At 37.5% G+C, this 16,316-nt stretch overlaps 2 pseudogenes; one reads left to right on the forward strand and one right to left on the reverse strand.

The window, feature by feature from the left end:
- Window positions 1-314: 314 nt before the first annotated feature.
- On the reverse strand, window positions 315-2,079 carry LOC114623315 (annotated as a pseudogene).
- Window positions 2,080-7,393: 5,314 nt separating this feature from the next.
- Window positions 7,394-9,199, forward strand: LOC114623317 (annotated as a pseudogene).
- The last annotated feature ends 7,117 nt before the right edge of the window (window positions 9,200-16,316 follow it).

Consider the following 16,316-nt stretch of genomic DNA (forward strand, 5'->3'; position numbering starts at 1 on the left):
CATAAGTCAGAATCTAAGGTTCTAAACCTATTAGTTTCAGACTGCTTGATCAAATAGCCCACAAAGGTTGCTGGCCATGGCTCCTGCTAATATTCAAACAGTTGTTATATTCTTCTTCTCTAGAACTAGAAGACCTCAAATAGTCACCCACTCCATCATTTTGATGTTTAGATCAAGCTTCCTGTAATGCCCGTTGAATAACTGAAACATTTTAAAAACACATGAAATGGATCTGAACACTCAAAATTCTAGACAAAAAATAAGCACAAAAAAATGTAAAAACTGCTGAAACCAAAAACTCCCTGATAGCAGGATGTTTTTCGTTTACTGATTACCTCTCTTTAGGACTAGCCATGTGAAAAATATTCTCATCTTCAGTCTGTAATCGCTCTTTTCTCCTCCTCTCAATGTCATGTCGTAGATCATTTGGTTCTATTGCTTTGACCAGGGTCTTATCTGGTTCATACACCATAGTGCATTTATTCTGAAGATCAGCCAAAGACATATCTATTCGCCTGTGAAATTCTGGATCTGAATTTGATTTCATTTGATTGAAATCTGCATCCTTTTTATTTTTTATTCTTGAGAAACGCTCGTGTCGGGTAATATCAGGTTTTACAAAACTATCTTTAACTTTGTGGATTATTGTTATGATTTCCTGAGCAAATTCTTCTGTAGGTTTGTTTTCAGGATTCTGAGATGAGTCAAGATGTTGAAATACTGGATGAAAATTGTCACTTCTTTTGCCAACAGCAACCAAATCATCTGACGTCTATCTCTCTGCAAAATATCTAGAAATAGACCTATATGTGTTCGTCTTGTTCCTGTCTACTTTGATGGTAAGTGATTTCTTCTTGATAAGTGAATAGGATTTCTCTTCAAGTTTTGGGTTTGTATCAAGTTGTTCACTAGAAGATGCATTCTCTTTTCTGCCATCTTCTTTATTTATTTTTTTCTTCCATTTGTCATTGCAAGGCCCCAAATCAGCCTCCTTTATATTTGTATGAGTATAGGAAACACAGTCTTTCTTGTAGAGATGAAACGGTCCATTGATTTGCTCATCCTCAGTTTCTCTTCCTCTTGTAGTAATGAAACAATCTGACTCTCTATTTCCAGAAACTTTTAGAGAACTGTATTGTCTATCTTCTTCCTTCAAGTACTTCTGAAATCTCCCCTCAGGAAAGTCCTGCTCACTATCTGAGAGCTTAAGATGTTTGTGACGGTAATCATAGGATACTCTGGTTGCTGAACTTCTCTCTGGGTATTCTCTCTCAGTATATCTGTGACTTTGGGCTCCAAAGCTCCACTCTTCTTTCTTCTCTTGGAAAGGTAGAAAAGAGTGCTCAGGCTTCCACTTTGGGATTCTGGATAGCTCTCTATTTTCATACTTTGCTGCATCTGTAGGTCTTTTTAATGTGTAGCTATACTTTCTGAAATCATGATCCTCAGGATACCTCTTCTGAAAAGGGTTCCTTGTGTCAAAGTCTTCTGAGACTCTTCTGGGTGACAGGGGGTAGCTTTCTTCTTGTACCCTTTGGTGTCTTATTTCATCTTCAGGCCATTTCTCTTTAAATCTCAAGGAATCTGCCAGTGACACCTGAGGTGGATTCCCCAGTGACATCTGAGGTGGCTTCTCTCCTCTCCCACTTCCTCTACCTCTGAGCTCATCAGGAGGATACCTTCCTTGCACTGTAGGGATATTTCATGCTCCATGTAGGTTGCTGCACTTTCTGTGTATGTGGGCATATACTGAGATCTTCTGTCATCATCTCCTCTTCCAGGAAAATATTCTTGGTGAGGCTTATATGTATCAAATTTTTCAACAGGTTTTACATTTGGGGAAGATGATCTATTTTCATAAGACCGATAATACTAATTCACATGAGGAGGAATCCTTGGTTTATTTTGCCCATATTTCTCATCATCCATTCTCCAAGTAAAGGGTCTTTCTGAATCATTTCTATATTGAGGGTCATAGTGACCATGGAAATGTCTTTCCTCTTGGTATTCAAAATTTCTAGATTGTGGTGATAATGACCTTTGTTTCCACCTGGGAGATCTGGATCGTGACCGTGCCATCCTTTAGCATATGAGCCACCTGATCCACTTTTTTACACTCTCAGAGAAGTTGTCACCATAGCCGTCAGTGTCGCCAAAGCCTCCGATACTACAGGGCCGCTGCTCCCGTAAGGCCTCGCCCCATGTTATGTTTTCATATTCATTCAACTGTAGAAAATCTTTAATTTCTTTTTTTGTTTGTTTGTTTGTTTTGATCCACTTTTCATTCAGTATAGAGTTGTTTCGTTTTCATGAGTTTTAAGAAATCTTATTGTTCATATCCAGCTTTAATCTGTGGTGGTCTGCTAAGATTCAGGGAGTTTCAATATGTTGTTCTTGAGTTTTATACATGAGTTACTTGAAGCATGTAACTTATCAGTCAACAAATGGACCCCAGACAGAGCTATTAATTTGACAGGCTGGCAAGCCAAGGATGGGTAAGATTCTGCACAGAGTCTAAGATGGAAGTGCATTGCTTTTGATAATGCATGTTCCACGACAGTTAAGAAAGGCATTCTGGTCAGAATAACCTATGACAGGCTCAGTCTGGTTTATGAAATCAAAAAGGGGGAGATGTGGAGAACTTTTGGGGCCGTATGGCAGGAATCTGACATTAGGCTAGAATAAAGAAGTAACTTCAGGCAGAAATCTAAATCCGAGGCTAGAACAAAGAAGTAATTACAGGCAAGAATCTAAATCTTAAGCTAGAACAAAGAAGTAGGCTTCAGCCATGAAAATGACTTTGGGCTAGGACGGGGAAGTAGGCTCAGATATTTTGGTCATCCTGATAAGCCCTTAGAAATAGGGATCACAGGAGTGATCACGGGACTCTGTTTATTGTCCTGCTTGTTCTTTGACTATATGGGTTTATTGTCTTGCTTGTTCCTTGACTATTTGCAACTATCTTATTGCTAGTTCCTCAACCTAGAACTGACTTAATACTTGCATGTAAATTAAATGATATGAAAGCAAAAAAGGAAGAGGAGGGATGAGATATGGGATTAATGGCAGAAGGAGGATAGGGAAAGGGGGTAAAATCTGAAATGTAAATAAATAAAATATCAAATTAAAAAAAAAAGAAAACAATTATTGGATCCAGAACTTGAACCCTCTCTACATTCTCCAGAATGCCATTATTCATGGTTACATTATGCTATTATTTTAACTGCTTTCTCCAAGTCATGGGATTTTGATTGTGAATTCTCAATGTTTTTTAAAGGTTTTTAGTCCTACATCTGTTTTATAAACTGAGGACCTAATTCCACTGATGTATGCCCTTCGTGTATTGAAAATACATCCTTCATGTTATATTTTCCTTCATCTAAATTAAAAAGCCACAATTTAAAAAGAAAAGAATCTATGTCAGGCTTAGATATTATTTTTCATAGATACAATGACACAAACATTATTTAAGAAGGTATAAACATATGTAGTGCCTTGAATGGAAATTCTCCTCTCCCTGGATTTTTTGAAGCATTTGAACACAGTTGGTGGTGCTGGGACAGTTGGTTGGCTTATGGGACTTTCAGAAGTCAACTGTGCTGGATAAAGCATATCACCTGTGCTGAGTTTTGAGAGTTTATATCATTGCTTCTCTTCCAGTTTGCTGTCTCCATTGCAAAACTATATTTGGAGACATGATCTCAGCTATCTGCTCTGTTCACCTACTGCCAAACATTCTTCACCATTGGATAGTTTCACTTTGAATCCATAAACTACAATGAATTCTTCTCTAAGTCAATTTTGGCCATAGTGTTTTTGTCATAGAAATGAACATTAATAGAATGATAGTAAATTCTCCATTCTGAGTTGTTAATATGCTAATGTATTCAAAAACCATAATACAATAATTAATGTAAACAAAGCATTGTATTCTCTCTATAAAAGTAATTTGCTAATAATGATCAGCATGGGAAGTATTGGTAGATATGTTTCCATGTAGGTGAATTCACACATTATGAATTAGAAATCTGAGGGGATCTATGCAGTGTCCAATATCTCTCAATATCTATCAGGTAGAGACAAGATCTAAAAAGAGGAACAAAGCTTCTGGAGTAAGGCCATCAATCCTCCACACTCTGTAAGTTATTGTCATCTGGAAATAAGTATTGTTTTTATTGACAAATTTCAAATTTAGTATTGTGTTTAAAATGTGAAAATGAATGAGGCTTTTTCTAAAACTAAATCTTAATAAATTTGGTGTATATTTGGTATTTAATTATCATTAAAGAGAAAAAAAATCACAAATAAAACAGACTGTTTGTAGCAGGTTTAATCCTATTGTTATTAATATCCCTGTTAAGTACTTCTTTTAAAACCTGAGGAGCTTATGTGTTAAATTTTGAAATTAAATATTTTTGTTGTTTATTTTGTAGTGAACAAAAATTATAGTGAATTAAAAATTCAATTTAACCAGAAGTATTTATGTGATAATAAGTCAGGTTTAAACTAAGTAGGAAAACACATCCAAATGCCTGGCAACAAGCAAACCAAATGAAAATATTAAAACTATATCAGAAGGAAGAGGAATAGCCAGTTGCAATGTGAAAATATCCAGATATGCTAATTATGTCTTTCAAGTCTGTGCAGCTACCTAACACATCCTCAAATGGAAGTAACAAGATGAGTAGTACCAAATCAAATTGTGATTGACTTTCAACATAGGAGTCAAGCATAGTCTAATTTTCTCTGTAAATACAATTTGAACAACACAGCAGAGGTAACATAAATCCATTTCAATAGCATTGCTTCATGATGTACAATGCTATGTACTCTAATGAAGTTTCTGGAGTGACATAATTATGCCTTAAATTTGTCAGTGATTATGTATTTTCATACAAACTCATAATGTAAAGAACATAGCCTACATTAAGGGAAAAGCTGTCCTCAGAGGATGATTTCTTAATCCTGCTTATTGTCATATTTTACTTTTTGTTTTTTTATACACATTTATGTATATTTGTGTGCAGTTTTGAAAAAAATGTTTTAAATGATTTGCACCAAATTTTGGATCATTCTTAGACATATATGTATATGTGTGTGTGTGTGTGTGTGTATACATATTATACACACACACATACAGACACACACACATACACACACACATACAAACACACACACACACACACACACACACACACACACAAACATAAAAAAAACTATATACATATATACATGTAAATAGGGCCAAGGTTAAGGCAAATTTATTGCTTTCTTTTTATGACTATTAGCTCAAACAGAGCTTTGTTAATTTAGGCATTCATACCTTAAGGAAGATGATTACATAATTAGGTAAAGTCATAAAGGTCTGAGAAGTAATTATGGTCTAAAGCCTATTTTTTCCAAAGAGCATCCCGGTCTCCACTTGATGACTGAATACTGCAATACAAAGCAAAAGGGGCTAATAAAATGTGAATATATATTTAACATGTCTTAAAGTGACCCTTGTGAGGATGGTTCAATAATTAGACTGTGAGACTGAGGAGAATGAACGAAGCATTAGTTCTTTTCTTATTGGGGCAGGGAGGTCACTGATATTTTTAGCTACTCTTGTTCAAGCTTCATTATCAAATTGGTGTATAAGAAGTTTAAAATGGTCATTAAATCATAATCTTATCTCTTGTATATTTACTATGTAATACTTTAAGAATGAACAGTTTAATTGGACATATGTCTGTTATTTTGATGTCCAATTTAAAGTATTATATATGAACTATGTAACAGAATGAGATATTTGCTTTGAAAATATTTGAGAGTCATAGTATATCTGTGTACATTAAATTACAATGTTCTTTAGCTCATTAAATCTTAAATTTAAAATAATTATTTGTAGATGAAACATTTGATGCTATTTTCTATGATAGTTCCAAAAAAGAGTCAGAGCAAAAGATACATATGCATGCTTAAGGACACTCAGTGACAGATGGCTCTGTTAGGTCATTTTCTCAAATGATACTTTCTGCACTCACCTTGAAGCAACATTTGTCAGGGTTTTGTGTGATAAGGGTTAGGGGGTTCCTGGGCAGAGGGGAAAATGAGGTAAGGGGATAACATCTGAAATGTAAATAAAATATCCAATAAAAATAAGCAAATAAATAAATAAATAAATAAATAAATAAAATGTATCAAATTTTTAAAAAGACTTCTTTTCAGGTGTTCTCTCTTATGTTTGTCATTGCCTTTCATTTAAGGAGAATTTTTTATATCCCTGCTTTGCACACAAATGAAAATACAAAGATCAGAGCTCAGCTTGGGATCACTAAAAATAGTAGACTCTATCCTCTCTATTTTTGAAATAAAATACATTCTGCTACATTTTCAAAACCATAATGTCTCATAATGTAAATTAAAAATATTATTTTGTTAAGATTTAAGAATCAACATCTGATAATTTATATAGGACTTAGCAATAGAATACTTCATAAACAATGGATTTATAAGGCATTGGCTGTCACCCATGCTGTGTGGGCTTTGGTGATGCAGCTGTCTTTGGGTCATTTCTGATCCTGTAAGCAACCCCTCACCCATATTCCTATAAATAACCCCAATAAAACTTATTGATTCAACAACTAGGACTTTGGTGGTATATGGATTTTGGTCTGCCATGGGTTCCTTATCCAGGGAAGAAAAATGTTTTGTCACATGACAGTACCTACTAGGTTTTATAACTGTAAAATTTTATTTATTCTTTGTAATTAGCAAGCATATTGTGAGAAGATATTTTGAAGGGCACTTATATTTTGTTTTCTATAATTGACCATGATGGGATAGTTTCCTAAAGGACAAATGTACTAGTTAGGACCAGCTGATCTGTGTTGAGATGATTTAGGTAACCCTGTGCTCTACTGAAGGGAACTGAGATATGTATCAATTCATTCAAACTTCCCACTCGGGCAAGGGAGCACTCTGAAATCCTGGACCCAGTTTGGGTTGGGGAGGGCTTCCACCATCTAGAAACGTTGATTTGCGTTCTTTCAGGTGACATCGTAAACAGGTATGGAACCTTGAAGGCTGCTACTAGAGGCAAGCCCCTGAGTTAGACGTCATTCGTGAGGTTACCTCCGATGTGTTAGCTGCTAGGTTTAGGCCTCGTGACTTAATAGTTATTAACTAGGACAATTAGCCCAATTTCAAAATTTTGGGCAGCTGGTTACAGTGTCCAAGAAGGATATTTCTGAGGAAGTATTCTTAGAACTCCTCAGAGTTTCCCAGGGTGGACCCTGGTGACCTGCCAACATTTGACTATTCACCAATCGGTTTCGGATATTGACAGCTTAATTATCTCCATTCTTTTATTGACCCTGACATGCAAAGTCAACTCTGTTGAGAAGAGCTCTCCTGAGCCTAGTAGGTCTCTGACCTATTAGGTCGGAAAGAAGGTGTAAAAGAAGTGATTCTTTTACATCAGGGTGAACAACCCAAGAGTACCAACTCAGAGCCAGGCATATGGTTCTTGGAAATCAGAAAGGCGGGTACTGTCAAAAAAGCAATCTAAGCAGTTCTCCATGTGGCAAACTAAACAGCCTCGGGTGGAGATGAAGCCCGGAGCTTCAGGAAAAGCTCAAAAATGGAAATACTAGGATGGAAGTGGGACAGAGACAGAGTCTGAAGCTTTGGGACAAAGTCCAAAAAAGAAATGCCAGGATGGAACAGAGATGGTATTTAAAGAACCTGGCAAGGCTTGGAAGAAGATCATAAGGAGCATCAAGACCTAGAGCTTCAGAGACACCAGCAAGGCAAGGGTCAAGTACAGAAATCCCAGGAAGAGAATCTAAGACAATAAAACCCCTAGAGTGTACCAAAGGTCCTACTTTGGTCCACCACCAAAGGGAGGTGTTCAGAGGAGAAATCTGTTACACAAAAGAACGGTAGTGTAAACCATGAAGGAAGAAAGGGGAACAGCTTGGAGCCTGACTTACCGGCAACACAAGCTGTAACTGAGAGGAACTTTGCTGATGGTCGCAAGGGTCACAATCACCCCTATTCCTATTCTATCACGGAGGAAAAGGAACAAAGTCTCCAAAGGAAAAGCACGGAAGGTTACTGCAACACCTTAAACGCGACTATCATGTGAGGTCAGACCCACACAGGCCTCACCCAATCCTTACAAACACCTCCAAAGATGAAAGGGGGCGTGCCAGGGCACAGTCATGTATCAGAAACAATGCAGAGAGATTCAGAACCATCTACACCAGATAAGAGAGAGAGGAGGTGTTCAGAAAAGAAATCTTTTACACAAAAGAAAGGTGTGGCGGAGGCAATAAGTTACTCCCCAAGAAGATGGCAGTATTTGCGGCAGAGAAAAAGCCTCTCAGAAACCAAGAAAAGAGCAAAGAAGTGGATCAAAATTTTTATTGTTACAGAGGACATGGAGAAGGAAATTAAGAGTGCACTGGGTCCAGTACCCCAAGAGGAAATCCCAAGTAGAGTATTCAAGTTGCAAATCACTGGAGGAGATATCCAGAGCCCGAGAACGATCAGTGGCTCAATGATGAGGTCATTAATTTCTACATGAACCTTCGGGTTGAGAGAAATGAAAACCAAGGCTACCCACCTTTTCATGTGTTTAGCACTTTCTTTTACTCCAAGCTAAAAGCATAGTAGCAGTTACAGTTCTGTGAGAAGATGGACTGAAGGAATCAATCTCTTTGACAAAGAACGTAGCTTGGTGCCTATTCACCAGAAGATACATTGGAGCCTGGTGGTAATTGATTTGAGAAAACGAAGTATCATATACCTTGATTCCATAGGACAGACAGGGAAGACTGTGAGACCATCTTCCAATATTTACAAAATGAGAGCAAGACACGAAGGAACATCCAGCTGGACCCTTTGGAGTGTAAGCAATACAACATGACATCAGAGGAGATTCCTCAGCAACTGAATGGAAGTGACTGGGGAATGTTCACCTGTAAATATGCAGATTGCATTGCTAGAGATCAACCTGACACCTTCTCTCAGCAGCACATGCCCATCTTCAGGAAGAGGATGGTATGGGAAATCCTGCACGATCACTTACTCTAACAACATCCACCTGATTGCTATTGTCATCACCCCTGTATTTTTCTATTGATGTTTCTAATATACCTCAAATAGGATGAGTTGAAGATTTTTAAAACACGTACTGAGCTGTCTTACCAGATGAAGCCCACTCTCTTTAATATGGTCCTAACTTGGGATGTCAGACTGCTACCCTAATGCCATCTCTAGGATGCATGCAATGACTGCAGGCTTAGACACTGCTGCTATCCAACCCACAGAAGACCACTTGTTCAAGAAATACTGCTTTAATACTGGATTTACTCAATGAATCTGTGTTTTTTTGTTTTATTTTGTCTTTTGTTGTGTTGTATTTTTTATTTGTGTTTGTTGTTTGTTGTTTTTTGTTTGTGTTTTGTTTTTTATTTTTGTTTTCTAGTTTGTGTTTTGTTTTTGTTGTTTCTTGTTTATTTTGTTTTTAGTTGTTTTTTGTTTGGGTTTGGGGTTTTGTTTTTTATTTGTTCTAGTTTTGTTTTTGGTTTTGTTTTTAATTCTAAGCTGTTTTGTTGTTTGTGTTTCTGGTTTTGGTTGTTTTTTTGTTGTTTTGTTTTTGTGTTTGGTTTCGTTTTGTTGGGTTTTTTTTGTTTGTGTTGTTTTTTGTTTTTTGTTGTTTTGCTTGTGTTTTTGGTTTTTCTTTTTTTTTTTTGTGGTTTTGGATGTTTTTGTCTTTTGTTGTTTTTTGTTTGTTTTTCATGTTTTTGTTTTGTTTTCTTTTGTTTTTGTCTTCCTGATCCCACCACAGTTATTATTTTCCTTCATTCACTTGCAAACCTTGACCATTATCATTTTCCAATCCTCTTGTCCTTGTTCGAACTATTTCCCAAAGGAATGTCCATCAAAATGCCATTCTCTGCTGAAGATGAGGAGGGACATCAGCAGGAAGAGGCAGACGCTGCTCACTATCATCTCTAATGCTGGTGTTGGATGCTGTTAAATTAAAGCTGGGGGTAGTGGTGGCATTTTTTTTGTTTGTTTTTTTATTCTTGAAAATAGTATATGAAATGAAGTTGAGTTGAACAGATTGGTGCTGTTCTGAATCACCGTACTCTACTGGACTTGTACAGGATGTAGAACTGGAGCCAAACTACTGACTGGACTCCAGGACTATTAAGAAAAGCACCATGGTCATTTAAAGATTCATTTTTTTCAGACCTCAGTTTTGGAAGTTGATTTGAAGTAACTATATTACCAAGTGCCCATTTTTAATCTCAGGTCTCACTGAATACAAACACCATCTAGGGCTGAATTGATTTTTTTTTCAAAATTTCTATTCAATTAAAATTTTTATTCTTAAAAAGTTTTGGTATATATTAAGATGAAATTGAGATTTTTTTTTTCTCATTAGATTAACATTCCCACTGTGGAAGTTGGGGATTTGGTATTTAGGGTTGATACTGACAGTTATAAAACAACCTATTTTACATGTGATAGTTTGTATTTAACTTTTCTATTCATTATCTTATGGTTGTGTTCATGCAATTTTTACTTAATAAAATTTAAAGTTATTTAAACATTTCACAAGTTCTGGTGTCTCCTGTTTCTTTTATGGCATAGTAATAAAACCTGGATTGTAAGGTGAAACCTGAAACGCAGGTGTTGAGGGCATGACTCCCCAGCTTAAGCCTTAGATACACTGTGCATATCAGTGATTGTTATTCTGTTCTGGGCCTCTGCAATGGAGTTAGAATGTTCCAGAGAGCATCCACTCCTTTATCTTGGGTTGTAGAGGGATAATATACGTGGAGTTTAGTTGAGCACTGTCCAGCTGAGTTGTAATGTGGTAGCAATGGACAAATGTATTGATGTACATGGGGACACTTGTCATTGACGCTACTCTGCATTACTGTAAGGGGAACTCAGGGAGGTCGATTGCTCAGTGCTACCACAGACTGAGACTGACCCTGGAAAAGGAAACAGTATCTTCATAGTTTTGTCCAAATGTAGGGAGAGAAAATGTCTCAATTCTCTTTTGTCTATAGCAAAGAGATTATGTATAGAAAAGACTAAACAGAGTTAGGAGAATGGCTCAGTTGGCAAAGTACTTGCCAGTAAGTGTGAGGATCCAAGTTTCACCAAGAACCCCATTAAGATAGACCATGATGGGTGGCCATGAGAAGGAAGAGACCGGGTTCTTTATGGCAGAGTGATTTTCCATCTCATGTCTTTCCTCCAGCCCTCCTTCTTTTGGAGTATGTTTTTTCCTAATCTGCCATTCTTGCTTTTTATGCAAGTAGAAGTGTCTAATCAATTCCTTGAGGACAGAAGATCCTAGAAATCCTCCAGAGGGTCTTCTGAACCTTGCTATAATCCAATATCAGTGGTGTCTATTTTCAAAATGTATACACTTTCCTAAAGAGCATCACATGAGCTGGAGTGATGGTTAAAAAACCTGAAGCTTGGTGGTAGATTGGAGAGCTTACCCACTTATGATATTTAAGACTCTATGTTCAGTCCCCAGTACCTGCTTGAAACCTCAGATTCACCACTCTCCAGTGTGTTCCAACAAGAGGTCGGCTTCCGGACAAAGTACCAAATTTAAGACTCTAGGGATCAGAGCCTTAGATGACCAGTGATCCCCTGAGTAATCCATGCTGAGATGTAAATCATTGCAAAAAGCAAGAGGAATTTTTTATTTATTTATTTATTTATTTATTTACATTCCAAATGGTGCCCCCACTTGTAGTCTCCCCTCATAAAGTTTCTTCTGTAGCCCCATTCTCCTTCACCTCTGAGAGTGCAGCATTCTCAGGGTATTTCCCAACCCTGTTGCAAGGCTCCTGGCTTCTGGTCCATCTGGATTAGAACTTCTAATAGCAGGCATCACAGGTGATTCAATTTTACCTGGAAAGAAAAAAGAAGGGGATTCTCAGGGAGATTTCTCTTCCCTGGATGTAAATTGTTATTCATCGTATTTATGATTGGGCCTGGCTTTGTGAGGGTATCTATTTTTTTCATTAATATTTGTGGTAGCCAGTTAGCTGTGCCTTCTGTGGTATTGGGCAGGCATATCAGTCCTTGACTCCATAAGGGAACTGGGACTGGGGCATTCCCTTTATGGGTATGAGGGTCCTTCCCCATATCTGTGGCAAAGTTTTGTTGGTCTTGGTGGTGCCCGAGGTCACCAACATGGTCAGCAAGAGATTTGCCATGAGCTTTCAGCTTTAGAGAGAGAAAAGTGAACAAGGCATGATGGAGAGTATTTCAGGGGGACTCCTTCTGAGGGGGTACCGTTCCCCCTCTTTTGTTTTTAAAGCCAATTTTTCAGAGTTCTTGTAAAATCAGGGCAGAAGCGCCAACAGTTGCTCCTTCTACACTCAGAGAGTCATGAAGGCCTTATTTAAGGATATATAAATCTATATTAATAATCTTTTGTCAAAGGACTTTTATAGCTCCACTGACAATTAATCAGACTATATGATATATCGATTAGAAATAGCTTTTTCTACTTTTTGTGAGATTACCTCTCTTTTGTCATTTAACTGTTGAGGAAGTTAGGGTTTACCTCTCTCTTGAGAATATTGAACAGAGATTTAAATTCTTTTGTGGAGAGCTTAAAATAGTATCTTAGCCAATTTGCATCTCCTAGAAACTTTTGAAATTAATTTAAAATAAATAGACTCCCTTTTTTTTAAATCCTTTATCTGTGTGGGGTTTTTATTGGGTATTATACGTATTTACCTTTCAATGTTGTCTCCTTTCTCATTCTCCCCCCAAATCCCTTATCCCCTACCCCTTCCTCCTAATTTTTGTGATGGTGTGCTCCAAACATCCTCCCAGTCCCATCTCCCTGCTCTCGAATTCCAACACAGTAGGGGATCCAAACTTTTGGGAACCTTGGCACTCCACTTTTGCTGGAGTCTAACAAGGTCACCCTCAATTCCCTATACAGGTGCGTGAGTCCCTCCCTTTGTGCTCTCTGGTTGGTGGTTTAGACTTTGGGAGTTCTGGTTGAAACTTTTGATGCTCCTTCTAAAAAGGACCAACGCATTCATACTTTGGTCTTCCTTCTTCTATGTGAGTTTTATGTGGTCTATATGAAGATTCTTAGAAATTGTGAGCTTTTGGGCAAATATCCACTTATCAGTGAGTGCATACCATGTATGTTCCTTTGAGATTGGGTCATCTCACTCAAGATGATATTTTCCAGCTCCATCCATTTGCCTAGGAATTTTGTGAACTGATTGTTTTTAATAGCTGAGTAGTACTCCATTGTATAAATGTACCACATTTTCTGCATCCTTTCTTCTGTTGAAGGGCATCTGGGTTCTTTCCAACTTCTGGCTATTATAAATAAGGCTGCTATGAACATGGTGGAGCATGTGTCCCTGTTGTATGTTGAAACTTCTTTTGGGTATATGCCCAGGAGTGGTATCCTAGATAACGCTATGTTCAATTTTCTGAGATACCGCCAGACTGCCTTCCATAGTGGTTGTACCAGTTTACAATCCCACCAACAGTGGAGGAGTGTTCCTCTTTCTCCACATCCTCGCCAACATGTGCTGTCACCTGTGTTTTTGATCTTAGCCATTCTGACTGGTGTGAGGTGGAATCTCAGTGTTGTTTTCATTTGCATTTCCCTGATGACTAGGGATGCTGAACACTTCTTTAGGTGCTTCTCAACCATTCGAGCTTCCTCAGTTGAGAATTCTTTGTTCAGGTCTGTGCTCCATTTTTTAATAGGGTTCTTTGATTGTCTAGAGTCTAATTTCTTCAGTTCTTTGTATACCTTGGATATTAGCCCTTTATCAGATGTAGGGTTGGTGAATATCTTTTCCCAATCTTTTGGTTGCCGCTTTGTCCTATTGACTGTGTCCTTTGCTTTACAGAAGCTTTGCAGCTTTATGAGGTCCCATTTGTCAATTTTTGGTCTTAGAGCACAGGCCATTGGCGTTCTGTTCAGGAACTTTTTCCCTGTGCCTATGTATTCCAGGCTTTTTCCCAGTTTCTCTTCTATTAGTTTCAGTGTGGCTGGTTTTAGGTGGAGGTCCTTAATCCACTTGGAATTGAGCTTTGTACAAGGAGATAAGTATGGATCAATTTTCATTTTTCTACATGCTGACCACCAGTTGGACCAGCACCATTTGTTGAAAATGCTATATTTTTTTCCATTCGATGGTTTTAGCCCGTTTGTCAAAGATTAAGTTACCATAGGTATGGGGGTTCATTTCTGGGTCTTCTATTCTATTCCACTGATCCTCCTGCCTGTCTCTGTTCCAATACCATGCAGTTTTTATCACTATTGCTTTGTAGTACAGCTTGAAGTCCGGGATGGTGATTCCTCCAGAAGTTCTTTTATTGCTGAGAGTAGTTTTCGCAATCCTGGGTTTTTTGTTATTCCAAATAAATTTTAAGATTGCTCTTTCTATCTCTGAGAAGAATTGAGTGGGAATTTTGATGGGGATTGCATTAAATCTGTAGATGGCTTTTGGCAAAATAGCCATTTTTACTATATTAATCCTTCCAATCCATGAGCATGGGAGATCTTTCCATCTTCTGAGATCTGCTTCGATTTCTTTCTTCAGGGGAATGAAGTTCTTGTCATACAGGTCTTTTACTTGCTTGGTTAGGTTCACACCAAGGTATTTTATATTATCTGTGACTATTTTGAAGGGTGTCATTTCCATAATTTCTTTCTCAGCCAGTTTATCTTTTGAGTAGAGGAAGGCTACTGATTTGCTTGAGTTAATTTTATATCCAGCCACATTGCTAAAGTTGTTTATCAGGTTTAGGAGTTCTCTGGTGGAAGTTTTGAGGTCACTTAAGTATACTATCATATCATCTGCAAATAGTGAGATTTTGACTTCTTCCTTTCCAATTTGTATCCCTTTGACCTCCTTGTGTTGCCTAATTGCTCTGGCTAGGACTTCCAATACTATATTAAATAAGTAGGGGGAGAGTGGGCAGCCTTGCCTAGTCCCTGATTTTAGTGGGATTGCTTCAAGTTTCTCTCCATTTAGTTTAATGCTGGCTACTGGTTTGCTGTAAATTGCTTTTACTATGTTTAGGTATGGACCTTGAATTCCTGACCTTTCCAAGACTTTTATCATGAAGGGGTGTTGAATTTTGTCAAATGCTTTCTCAGCATCTAGTGAGATGATCATGTGGTTTTTTTCTTTGAGTTTGTTTATATAATGGATTACATTGATGGATTTCCGAATATTGAACCAACCCTGCATTCCTGGGATGAAGCCAACTTGATCGTGATGGATAATTGTTTTGATGTGTTCTTGGATTCGGTTCGCTAGAATTTTATTGAGTAATTTTGCATCAATGTTCATAAGGGAGATTGGCCTGAAGTTCTCTTTCTTTGTTGGGTCTTTGTGTGGCTTAGGTATGAGAGTAATTGTGGCTTCAAAGAATGAGTTGGGTAATGTACCTTCTGTTTCTGTTTTGTGGAATAGTTTGAAGAGAATTGGAATTAGATCTTCCTTGAAGGTCTGATCGAATTCTGCACTAAAACTGTCTGGTCCCGGGCTTTTCTTTGTAGGGAGACTTTTAATGACTGCTTCTATTTCTTTTGGGGTTATGGGACTGTTTAGATGGTTTATCTGGTCCTGATTTAACATTGGCAACTGGTATTTGTCTAGGAAATTGTCCATTTCATCCAAATTTTCCAATTTTGTTCAATATAGGCTTTTGTAGTAGGATCTGATGATTTTTTAAATTTCCTCAGTTTCTGTTGTTATGTCCCCCTTTTGAGTTCTGATTTTATTAATTTGGATACTGTCTCTCTGCCCTCTGATTAGTCTAGCTAAGGGTTTATCTATCTTGTTGATTTTCTCAAAGAACCAGCTCCTGGTTTTATTGATTCTTTGGATAGTTCTTTTTGTTTCAATTTGGTTGATTTCAGCCCTGAGTTTAATTATTTCCTGCCTTCTACTCCTCTTGGGTGTATTAGCTTCTTTTTGTTCTAGGTCTTTCAGGTGCTCTGTCAAGCTGTTAGTGTATGCTCCCTCCAGTTTCTTTTTGTAGGCACTTAGGGCTATGAATTTTCCTCTTAGCACTGCTTTCATTGTATCCCATAGGTTTTGGTATGATGTGTCATCATTTTCATTAAATTCTAAAAAGTTTTTAATTTCTTTCTTTATTTCTTCCCTTACCTGATTATCAAGGAGTAGGGTGTTGTTCAGTTTCCATGTAAATGTGGGCTTTCCATTCTCTTTGTCATTTTTGAAGACCAGCCTTAAACCATGGTGATCTGATAGGATGCAGGGAATTAT

The sequence above is a fragment of the Grammomys surdaster genome, unplaced genomic scaffold (assembly GCF_004785775.1).
Source record: "Grammomys surdaster isolate TR1022 unplaced genomic scaffold, NIH_TR_1.0 196, whole genome shotgun sequence".
Taxonomy (NCBI): Eukaryota; Metazoa; Chordata; class Mammalia; order Rodentia; family Muridae; genus Grammomys; species Grammomys surdaster.